Source organism: Moschus berezovskii, chromosome 8 (assembly GCF_049115385.1).
Source record: "Moschus berezovskii isolate FMDL1 chromosome 8, NW_MosBer_1.0, whole genome shotgun sequence".
Classification (NCBI taxonomy): Eukaryota; Metazoa; Chordata; class Mammalia; order Artiodactyla; family Moschidae; genus Moschus; species Moschus berezovskii.
In genome coordinates, this window is record NC_142467.1 from 54,125,223 (window position 1) to 54,135,420 (window position 10,198).

Here is a 10,198-nt window from a genome sequence, read left to right on the forward strand (position 1 = left end):
ATATTGGGAAAGATGTGTATTAGAAAAGACCCAGAAAAAGTCCAGGAGACCCTGGAAGAAATCTTAGACCAAGGGTCAGCAAACAATGGCCTGCAGGCAACATCCAGCCCACTGCTTGCTTTTATAAGTGAAGTGTTGCAGAGACACAGCCATTTGTTTCTTTTTCACCTATGGCTGCCTCTGCATTACAAGGGCAGAGTTAAGGAGTTGCAACAAAGACTGCATAGAGGCTAACATATATGCTATTACTATGTTGCCATGCTGTTTCCCAAACTGGGTTATAAAGAAAACTGCTGCTGCTGCTGCTAAGTTGCGTCAGTCATGTCGGATTCCGTGTGACCCCATAGACGGCTGCCTACCAGGCTCCGCCCTCCCTGGGATTCTCCAGGCAAGAACACTGGAGTGGGTTGCCATTTCCTTCTCCAATGCATGAAAGTGAAAAGTGAAAGTGAAGTTGCTCAGTCGTGTTCGACTCTCAGCGACCCCATGGACTGCAGACTACCAGGCTCCTCTGTCCATGGGATTTTCCAGGCAAGAGTACTGGAGTGGGTCGCCAGTGCCTTCTCCGATAAAACCAGCATCCCTCAAAACAATGATGACAGTTTTATGGGGGAAAAAAAAGAAAGAAGGATCATTCCTTGACCAAATAGCTTTGAGAAATGCTCTATTCTAGATTCCTGTCCTAGAGATTCATTCACATTCTCAACTTATAAAGGACTTCAAAAAGTTCTGCAGTTAAAACAGAAACAACAAATCTGCTTGAAAATTTCCCAAACTTGTTTCACTTTCTGATGTGATACTTTTTATATTGAAATAGTATTTTATGAATTATCAGTGGTATGTAAGACCACAACTTGATAAAAATCCATATAGTTCCTTGTTATTCACATTTCAGTCATTTGCATGACCTTTATGAAATTTTCCCTTTGTATATACCAACCATATACTAACATACTTACTAAAAAATTTTACTAACATTTTTCTTTAACTAACTTCCTTTTTAAACTTGATCTCAGCCAGGCAACAGTATCCATGAAATCATGGGCTTGCGGTGGAGGGGGGTACAGTGTAGAGAATAAGTGTCACTACAAATGCAGACATGTTTTTCAGTCTTAATTATCCACATGTCACCCACAAAGGATGACATAACACACTTTAGGATATATTGGTCTATCTTCCATTGCCTAGTTCATTGCTGCTGCTGCTGCTGCTGCTGCTAAGTCACTTCAGTCGTGTCCGACTCTGTGTGACCCCATAGACGGCAGCCCACCAGGCTCCCCCGTTCCTGGGATTCTCCAGGCAAGAACACTGGAGTGGGTTGCCATTTCCTTCTCCAATGTGTGAAAGTGAAAAGTGAAAGTGAAGTCACTCAGTCGTCTCCGACCCTTAGCGACCCTATGGACTGCAGCCTACCAGGCTCCTCTGTCCACGGGATTTTCTAGGCAAGAGTACTGGAGTGGCCTAGTTCATTAGCCATAGTTAACTTTAAATTTAGTCCTTCAGTCAAATTATCCACGTTCCAAGTACTCAGTAACCACATGTGGCTAATGGCACATTGGACAGTACAGACAGAGAACATTTCCATAATCACAGAAAATCTTATTGGCCAGCACTGGAGCTTTCAAGAATTTTTAAAAACCATTTAGTCATTGTTGCCTCCTTCTCAATCCCCACTCCCACCCAATTCTATATAACTCTCCCAGCAAACTCTGAGAAGTATACTTATGGGGGTCAAAGTCAATACTCTGTTCATCTTATTGCCTCCAGAGTCCTTTCCTCCCTCCCTTCACACTCTACCCTCTCTCACACATACACACACTCCAGTGCCATCCGCTCCCACCCTTTGGTCTACATTCAAAAGACCCAGGGCTGCCCACAGGGATCCAAGGGCCAGTCTAGAACATTCTCCTGGGTAATAGTGACATGGGAGCTTCATCATTCTGGGCAGCTGGATCCTAATATGCAAAAGAAGATTGTAGCAGATCAGATATCACAAACTGGCGCTCTGTGAGCTAAATCTGGTTGTATGTGTGTTTGGTTTACTTGATTTTTTTTTTTCACCTTCAAGGAAGGAGCAATAAGGAGATATCATATTTTAGAAATCTAGCATTCCAAGGACTTCCCTGGTGGTTGAGGGGTTAAGAATCCACCTGCCAATGCAGGGGACAGGGGTTCGATCCCTGGTCCAGGAAGATGGCACATGCTGCCAGACAACTAACCCTGTACGCAGCAACTACCGAGCCCTTTTGCCTAGAGCCTGTGCTCTGCAATAAGAGAAGTCACCATAATGAGAAGCCCTTGTACCACAACTAGAGAGTAGCCCCCGCTTCCCAAAACTAGACAAAGCCCGTACAGCAACAAAGACCCAGCACAGACAAAAACAATTTCAAAAAAAGTCTATCATTCCAGGTTCTCTTGGAAAATCAGATTTGCTCCCCTCACATGGGGCTCACTTCCCCACATGGCAGTCACTGGCTGATGCTGAATAACTTCTGCCCCCGTTAGTGGTGACCCTGCCCTCCAGTTCACCACAGTTTCCACATTCTCTGCCACCTCGTGTGGAGTTCATTGTTATCTCCATGGCCTCCTGGCGTTTGAATCTGTTACTCTGAAAGGATCATTTCAAAGGTTTCATCAGTTACTTTCCACGTATGATTTCATACATGTGGGTGTTCTCTCCTCAGGGATAGTGCAGTGGTTCTTTAGAGACCTAGGACAAATGGTGTAATGAATAGGAATGAACTGGTTTTCAAGAAATGCCCAGTCTGTTGAAGCTTCATCTGTTAGCAACATTGGCAAGTTTTGGGCTAGTATAATATTCTCCTGAATGTGAATATCTCCAAGCCTAAGCCATTTATTACCCAATGTAACATATTCTTGGCTTCTAGAGAAACAAAACTTAGATTTTGAGGTCACAGATCACCTTGAGAATTTGATAAAAGCTATATATAGACTCGGAGAAGGCAGTGGCACCCCACTCCAGTACTCTTGCCTGGAAAATCCCATGGACAGAGGAGCCTGATAGGCTGCAGTCCATGGGGTCGCTGGGAGTCGGACATGACTGAGTGAATTCAATTTTCCTTTTTACTTTCATGCATTGGAGAAGGAAATGGCAACCCACTCCAGTGTTCTTGCCTGGAGAATCCCAGGGACGGGGGAGCCTGGTGGGCTGCCGTCTATGGGGTCGCACAGAGTCGGACACGACTGAAGCGACGTAGCAGCAGCAGCAGCATATATAGACTCAGTGGTCTTCCCTGGTGGCTCAGTGGTAAAGAATCTGCCTGCCAACGCAGGAGACTCAGGTTCGCTCCCTGGGTTGGGAGGATCCCTTGGAGTAGGAAATGGCTGCTCAATTCATTATTTTTGCCTGGAGAATCCCCGCGGACAGATGCGCCTGGCCGGCTACAGTCCACGGGGTGGCAAAGAGTCGGACACAATTTAGCAACTAAACAACAGCAGCAGCAACAACAACAAGGGTGGAAATATACACATAAAAACACATAATTTTGCCTATAGTGCAGTTTCAGGCGGTACAAGATTCTCTTCACCAAAACCTATCCCTGATTCTTTGAAGAGTCCTTAGTCCGAATCCCGGTCCTGGAGACGTCCGGTCAAGTAGGAGACTGCACACAGCACACAGCTCCGTTCTCTCTCAGAATCTAACCTTAAAATGACGAGTACGGACTTGCCTGGTGGTCCAGTGGTTAAGAATCTGGCTTGCAATGTAAGGGACGCGGGTTCAATCCCTGACTGGGGAACTGAGAGCCGAGACTCCGCGGAGCAACTAAGCCGACGCGCCTCAACCACTGACCATGCGCACTCCGGGGCCTTCGCTCCGCCACCGGAGAGTCTTCGTGCTCCAGCGAAAGACTCCCAGTAGCACGCGTCTCTGGAGTTAAGACGGAGATGCAAGTGGGTGGCTTGGTTGAGAGTTTATTTAAGAAGCATTTAGACACTCAGTTAACCTTACCCACTTGGCACAGGTAGGCAACTGTCTCACCGAATCTGGAAGAATACCGGTTATTTATTAGAAAAATGTTTGTTTTTTTAAAGTCATTGTATTTAAGATACCAGCCATAGTAAAGGGTTGGAAACCGTACTGAAAACAGAGAAATTAAGTACAATTTTGCATTCTAAATGTTAAAAACCCATTCCTGTTCCCTCACCGAGCATCTTGAACATCAGCTGCCAGAGGTGTATCCTCCAAACAGGAAACTGACAGAATCAGCCAGTCCAAAATAAAAGAAAAATATCTGCCATTAGACAATCCCAAGATCCCAAGGAAACAGCCCAGCCATGTTATTATAGATAGAAAACCAAAATGAACAAGGCCATCTCAGATATGCAGAGCTTCCAATCAACTTTTTATGCAATTAACTGAACAATATCTAATACAAAGCACAGAAACAAGAGTAGTTCATACTGAAAACAAAAGTACTTTGGAGGAAATAGACTTTGAGGGAAGAAAAAATTAAAGAGAAACTATTAGCAATATTAGAGATATAACTGAATAGAACTCAGAGCTCCAATAAAAAGATAGCATTCATAAAATTTTTAAAAAAAGATTTTTTTCCTTAATCTAAAGGAAAAAGACCTATTAGATTTGTTTTTAATGATAGGATAAATTTAAAACTCAATAGAAGGGTTGAAATAAAAAATTTAAGAAAACATCACACAAAAGGACAAAAAGACAGAGAAAAACAGTAGAGAAATGATAAATCAGGGCCCAATTCAGATGGTTCAATATCAAAACAATAGGCATTCAGAAATATGAAAAAAAATGGGGGAAAAAAAACAGAAAATTTCAAAGAAATAATGCAAGAGAATCTCCCAGAATAAAAATGGTGAATATCAAGATTGAAAATTATTCAGCAGAATAAACAAAATAAATATGCTCTATGTAAGTTTCCAGAGAGATAAAATAGGTTTCTTACAAAAATCAAGAATGTGAATGCTCTTGAACTTTTCTATTGTAACACCTAATACTAGAAGGCAATGGAGTAATCTCTCTAAAATGGTTACAGAAAGTTAATTCTAACCTAGAATTCTGTATCTGGTCAGATAACCATTCAAGTGTCAGTTCAGTTCAGTTCAGTCGCTCAGTCGTGTCCAACTCGTTGTGACCCCATGAATCACAGCACGCCAGGCCTCCCTGTCCATCACCAACTCCCGGAGTTCACTCAAACTCATGTCCATCGAGTCGGTGATGCCATCCAGCCATCTCATTCTCTGTCGTCCCCGTCTCCTCCCGCCCCCAGTCACTCCCAGCATCAGAGTCTTTTCCAGTGAGTCAACTAGTCGCATGAGGGGGCCAAAGTACTGGAGTTTCAGTTTTAGCATCAGTCCTTCCAATGAACACCCAGGATTGATCTCCTCTAGAATGGACTGGTTGGATCTCCTTGCAGTATAAGGGACTCTCAAGAGTCTTCTCCAGCACCACAGTTCAAAACCATCAATTCTTCAGCGATCAGCTTTCTTCACAGTCCAACTCTCACATCCATACATGACCACTGGAACCATAGCCTTGACTAGACAGACCTTGGTTGGCAAAGTAATGTCTCTGCTTTTTAATATGCTATCTAGGTTGGTCATAACTTTCCTTCCAAGGAGTAAGCGTCTTTTAATTTCATGGCTGCAATCAGCATCTGCAGTGATTTTGGAGCCCAAAAAAACAAAGTCTGACATTGTTTCCACTGTTTCCCCATCTATTTCCCATGAAGTGATGGGACCAGATGCCATGATCTTTGTTTTCTGAATGTTGAGCTTCAAGCCAACCTTTTCACTCTCCTCTTTCACTTTCATCAAGAACAGAATAAAGACAGTTTTTTATTTGATGGCTTTCAAAAATACTGTCTCCATTGCACTTTTTCTCAGAGAACATGTGTACCACCTAAATGGAGCATAAACCTAAAGAGAAGATAGAGACTTCTGGGAAACAGAGGATTCTATACAGGTCCATCTAGTCAAAGCTATGGTTTTTGCAGTAGTCATATATGGATGTGAGAGTTGGACTATAAAGAAAGCTGCTGCTGCTGTTGCTAAGTCGCTTCAGTCCTGTCCAACTCTGTGTGGCCCCATAGATGGCAGCCCACAAGGCTCCCCCATCCCTGGGATTCTCCAGGCAAGAACACTGGAATGGGTTGCCATTTCCTTCTCCAATGCATGAAAGTGAAAAGTAAAAGTGAAGTGGCTCAGTCGTGTCTGACTCTTGGTGACCCCATGGACTGCAGCCCACCAGGCTCCTCCATCCATGGGATTTTCCAGGCAAGAGTACTGGAGTGGGCTGCCATTGCCTTCTCCAAAGAAAGCTGGGTGAAGAAGAATTGATGCTTTTGAACTGTGGTGTTTGAGAAGACTTGAGAGTCCCTTGGGCTGCAGGAAGATTAAATCAGTCAATCCTAAAGGAAATCAGTCCTGAATATTCATTGGAAGGACTGATGCTGAAGCTAAAGTTCCAATACTTTGGCCACCTGATGCAAATAATTGGCTCCTTAGAAAAGACCATGATGCTGAGAAAGATTGAAGGCAGGAGGAGAAGGGGAAAACGAGGATGAGATAGTCTGATGGCATCACTGACTTGATGGACGTGAGTTTGAGCAAGCTCGGGAGTATGATGGAAAGGGAGGCCTGGAATGCTGCAGTCCACAGGGTAGCAAAGAGTCGGACACGACTATGTGACTGAACTGAAGATCATGGTGAAGGGGGATCCCAGGATGACAACTGTCAGCAGACCTGGAGAACAGCTAGCTCATCCTGAAGCAGGTCAGAAGACTCCAAGAGAAGTTTCTTTGAGGATAATACACTGATAAAATACTTTAGGTGTTTGAAAGTTTTGAACAGAGGTTTGTATAAATGGGGAACATTTGGGGTGCATTTCTGAAAGAGATGGGAATACCAGACCACCTGACCTGCCTCTTGAGAAATCTGTATGCAGGCCAGGAAGCAACAGTTAGAACTGGATATGGAAAAATAGACTGGCTCCAAATAGGAAAAGGAGTACGTCAGGGCTGTATATTGTCACCCTGCTATTTAACTTATACACAGAGTACACCATGAGGAATGCTGGGCTGGATGAAGCACAAGCTGGAATCAAGATTGCTGGGAGAAATATCAATAACCTCAGATATGCAGATGACACCAGCCTTATGGCAGAAAGTGAAGAACTAAAGAGCCTCTTGATGAAAGTGAAAGAGAAGAGTGAAAAAGTTGGCTTAAAACTCAACATTCAGAAAACTAAGATCATGGCATCTGGTCCCATCACTTCATGCCAAAGAGATGGAGAAACAGTGAAAACAGTGACAGACTTTATTTTGGGGGGCGGCAAAGTCACTGCAGATGCTGATTGCAGCCATGAAATTAAAAGATGCTTACTCCTTGGAAGGAAAGTTATGACCAACCTAGATAGTATATTAAAAAGCAGAGACATTACTTTGCCAACAAATGTCTGTCTAGTCAAGGCTATGGTTTTTCCAGTGGTCATGTATGGATGTGAGAGTTGGACTGTGAAGAAAGCTGATCGATGAAGAATTGATGCTTTTGAACTGTGGTGTTTGGGAAGACTCTTGAGAGTCCCTTGGACTGAAAGGAGATCTAACCAGTCCCTCCTAAAGGAAATCAGTCCTGAATGTTTATTGGAAGGACTGATGCTAAAGCTGAAACTCCAATACTTTGGCCACCTGATTCGAAGAGCTGACTTGTTTGAAAAGACCTTGATGCTGGGAAAGATTGAAAGCAGGAGGAGAAGGGGACGACAGAGGATGAGATGGTTGGATGGCATCACTGAGTCAATGGACATGAGTTTGAGTAAACTCTGGGGGTTGGTGATGGACAGGGAGGCCTGGCATGCTGCAGTCCATAGAGTCACAAAGACACAACTAAGCGACTGAACTGAACTGACCTGAATAATAAACATAGAAAACAAAATTTTAAAATGCAATGATTATTAACATTCCCCCAAAATTAAATATTGTGCAGGAAAGGAAAAGTAACTATAGTATCTTACATGGCTCAGCAGGCAAAGGATTTTGAGAGTAAAACAAATGAATTTTGATCTACTCAAATTTGAGATTTAACTATATTGGAATGGTGGAGGAATGGTAATTAGAGTAGGGAATGAGAGACAGCTTAATCTTCATCTCACTACAGGGAACTAAACAATAAAAAGAGAACAATATAGACATGATATTTAAAGATAGTGAAGTAAATAGCAAAAGAACCAGTTTCAAGGGTTGAAAGTGATTGCCCTGGGGAATCAGGGCATTGGGGATGAGACTTGTGGGACAGCTCTTTATTAAACCAAGCCTTGATAAACTATTTGAATCTTGGAACTATGGAACTTTTATTTCTTAAAAAATTAAAAAGAAAATAAATCTTGCTTTGACTCTTGGGAAAAACATAAGCATCACCAAAAAAAAAAAAAAAGTGTTAGTCACTGAGTCATTTCTGACTCTTTGCGACTCTGTGGACTGTAGCCTGCCAGGCTTACCTAGTCATAGATTTCTCCAGGCAAGAATACTGAAGTGGGTAGCCATTCCCTTCTCCAAGGAATCTTCTCAACCCAGGGATCGAACCTGGGTCTCCTGCATTGCAGGCAGATTCTTTAACATCTGAGCCACCAGGGAAGCATCATCTAGCTCCTAACTAATCTCAATCCTAGAACACAACCTCTGTTCCCTATTAGCATCAAACCTTTCATCCTTCATTCGAAAAGAAGCAGCTCTTCTCACACTGTTCCCAGTTTAGAAAACCATTTAAACTGGGTTTAAACTCTGAGGAGTCCAGCTACATTATATACAGGTTAGCAGTTGGTTTACTCTGGAGAAGAGGCATCCATCTCAGCACAGCATGTACAAAGAAAAAGGCCACCTAAAAGCTGGATTCATGCAACTGGGGGCCCACAGTGGGGCACCATCAGTGTCATGATCCCACGTGGCTTCCAGGAACACACATCTTCCGCTCCACTTGACTGTTTCTTCCTCTTATCATTTTTTCAAAATATCATAGTCAAGCTCCACAATTTGTGACCAACCAATGTGATGCACACTCATCAGGCTTCAGAGGTTATTTTCTGTCTCTTCAATTTCCCATTTCTCCCTGCAGAGGAGGGCAAAGGTTGGGGGGGGGCGGGGAGCAGAGAACAGTATTGATAAGGTTAAATAGTCTGCTAACAGAGATATTCAGAAACGTTAGGACTAGTTCTCCCACACTAAAGACAGGTAAAAGTCAGATGAACCTGGCCAACCGCTCACAAAGAAATTGGTCCTGAGTCCCAGAAATGAGATATCCTAGTCCCCAGTCTGAGTGGAAGCTCTTTGGGGGAGGGGCCTGAGTCCTGAGTTCTTTGCTAAATCCCCAGCATCTTGAGTAGGGCCTGTCACAGAGTAACAACATAACAAATATTTGTTCAACTAACATATTTCTTCTTCTTCTTCTTCAGTCGCTCAGTTGTGTCCGACTCTCCGCGACCCCATGAATCACAGCTCACCAGGCCTCCCTGTCCATCACCAACTCCCGGTTATTTCCTTTTTATTGAAGTATAGTTGATTTACAATGTTGTGTTAATTACTGCTGTATGGCAAAGTGATTCACTTATACATGTTAATATATATATGCATTCTCTTTTTTATAGTCTTTTTCTATGGTTTATCATAGGATACTGAATACAGTCCTCTGTGCTATACAGTAGGACCTGTTTTTTATCCATCCTATACATAAAAGCTTACATCTGCTAACCCCAACGTCCCACTCCATCCCTCCCTTAACCGCCTCCTCCTTGGCAACCACCAGTCTATTCTCCATTAGACCTCAGCTATTTCTGATGAACTTGATGACTAGTATACTTTTTAAAATACCAAATACTGAAGTCTTCCAAAACACCCTTTGTTATGTTGGGGTTTCTTTCCTTTGCAAGTATGCAAAGCACATGTTTAGACTGCCTTCTAACTGGTAACTGAGCCCTGGCTCAGAGCATTCTCTTTAGCCTGTTGCTTCTGGAGCATTCAAGGATCCAAATGAAAACGTAAAACCAGTAGCCAGTCCTCACAAGCACTTTGACGCCGTGATCAGGGAAAGGAAGACAGGGAGGGAAAGAACTGAAAGAACAAAAGAAAAGAAGCTTTTTCTTAAGGAAGAAAAGATGGGAGAGAACACAAAGCCCTGCCAGTAGGCAAAAGGCAGGCAGGGCCCCCAATCTAGTCCT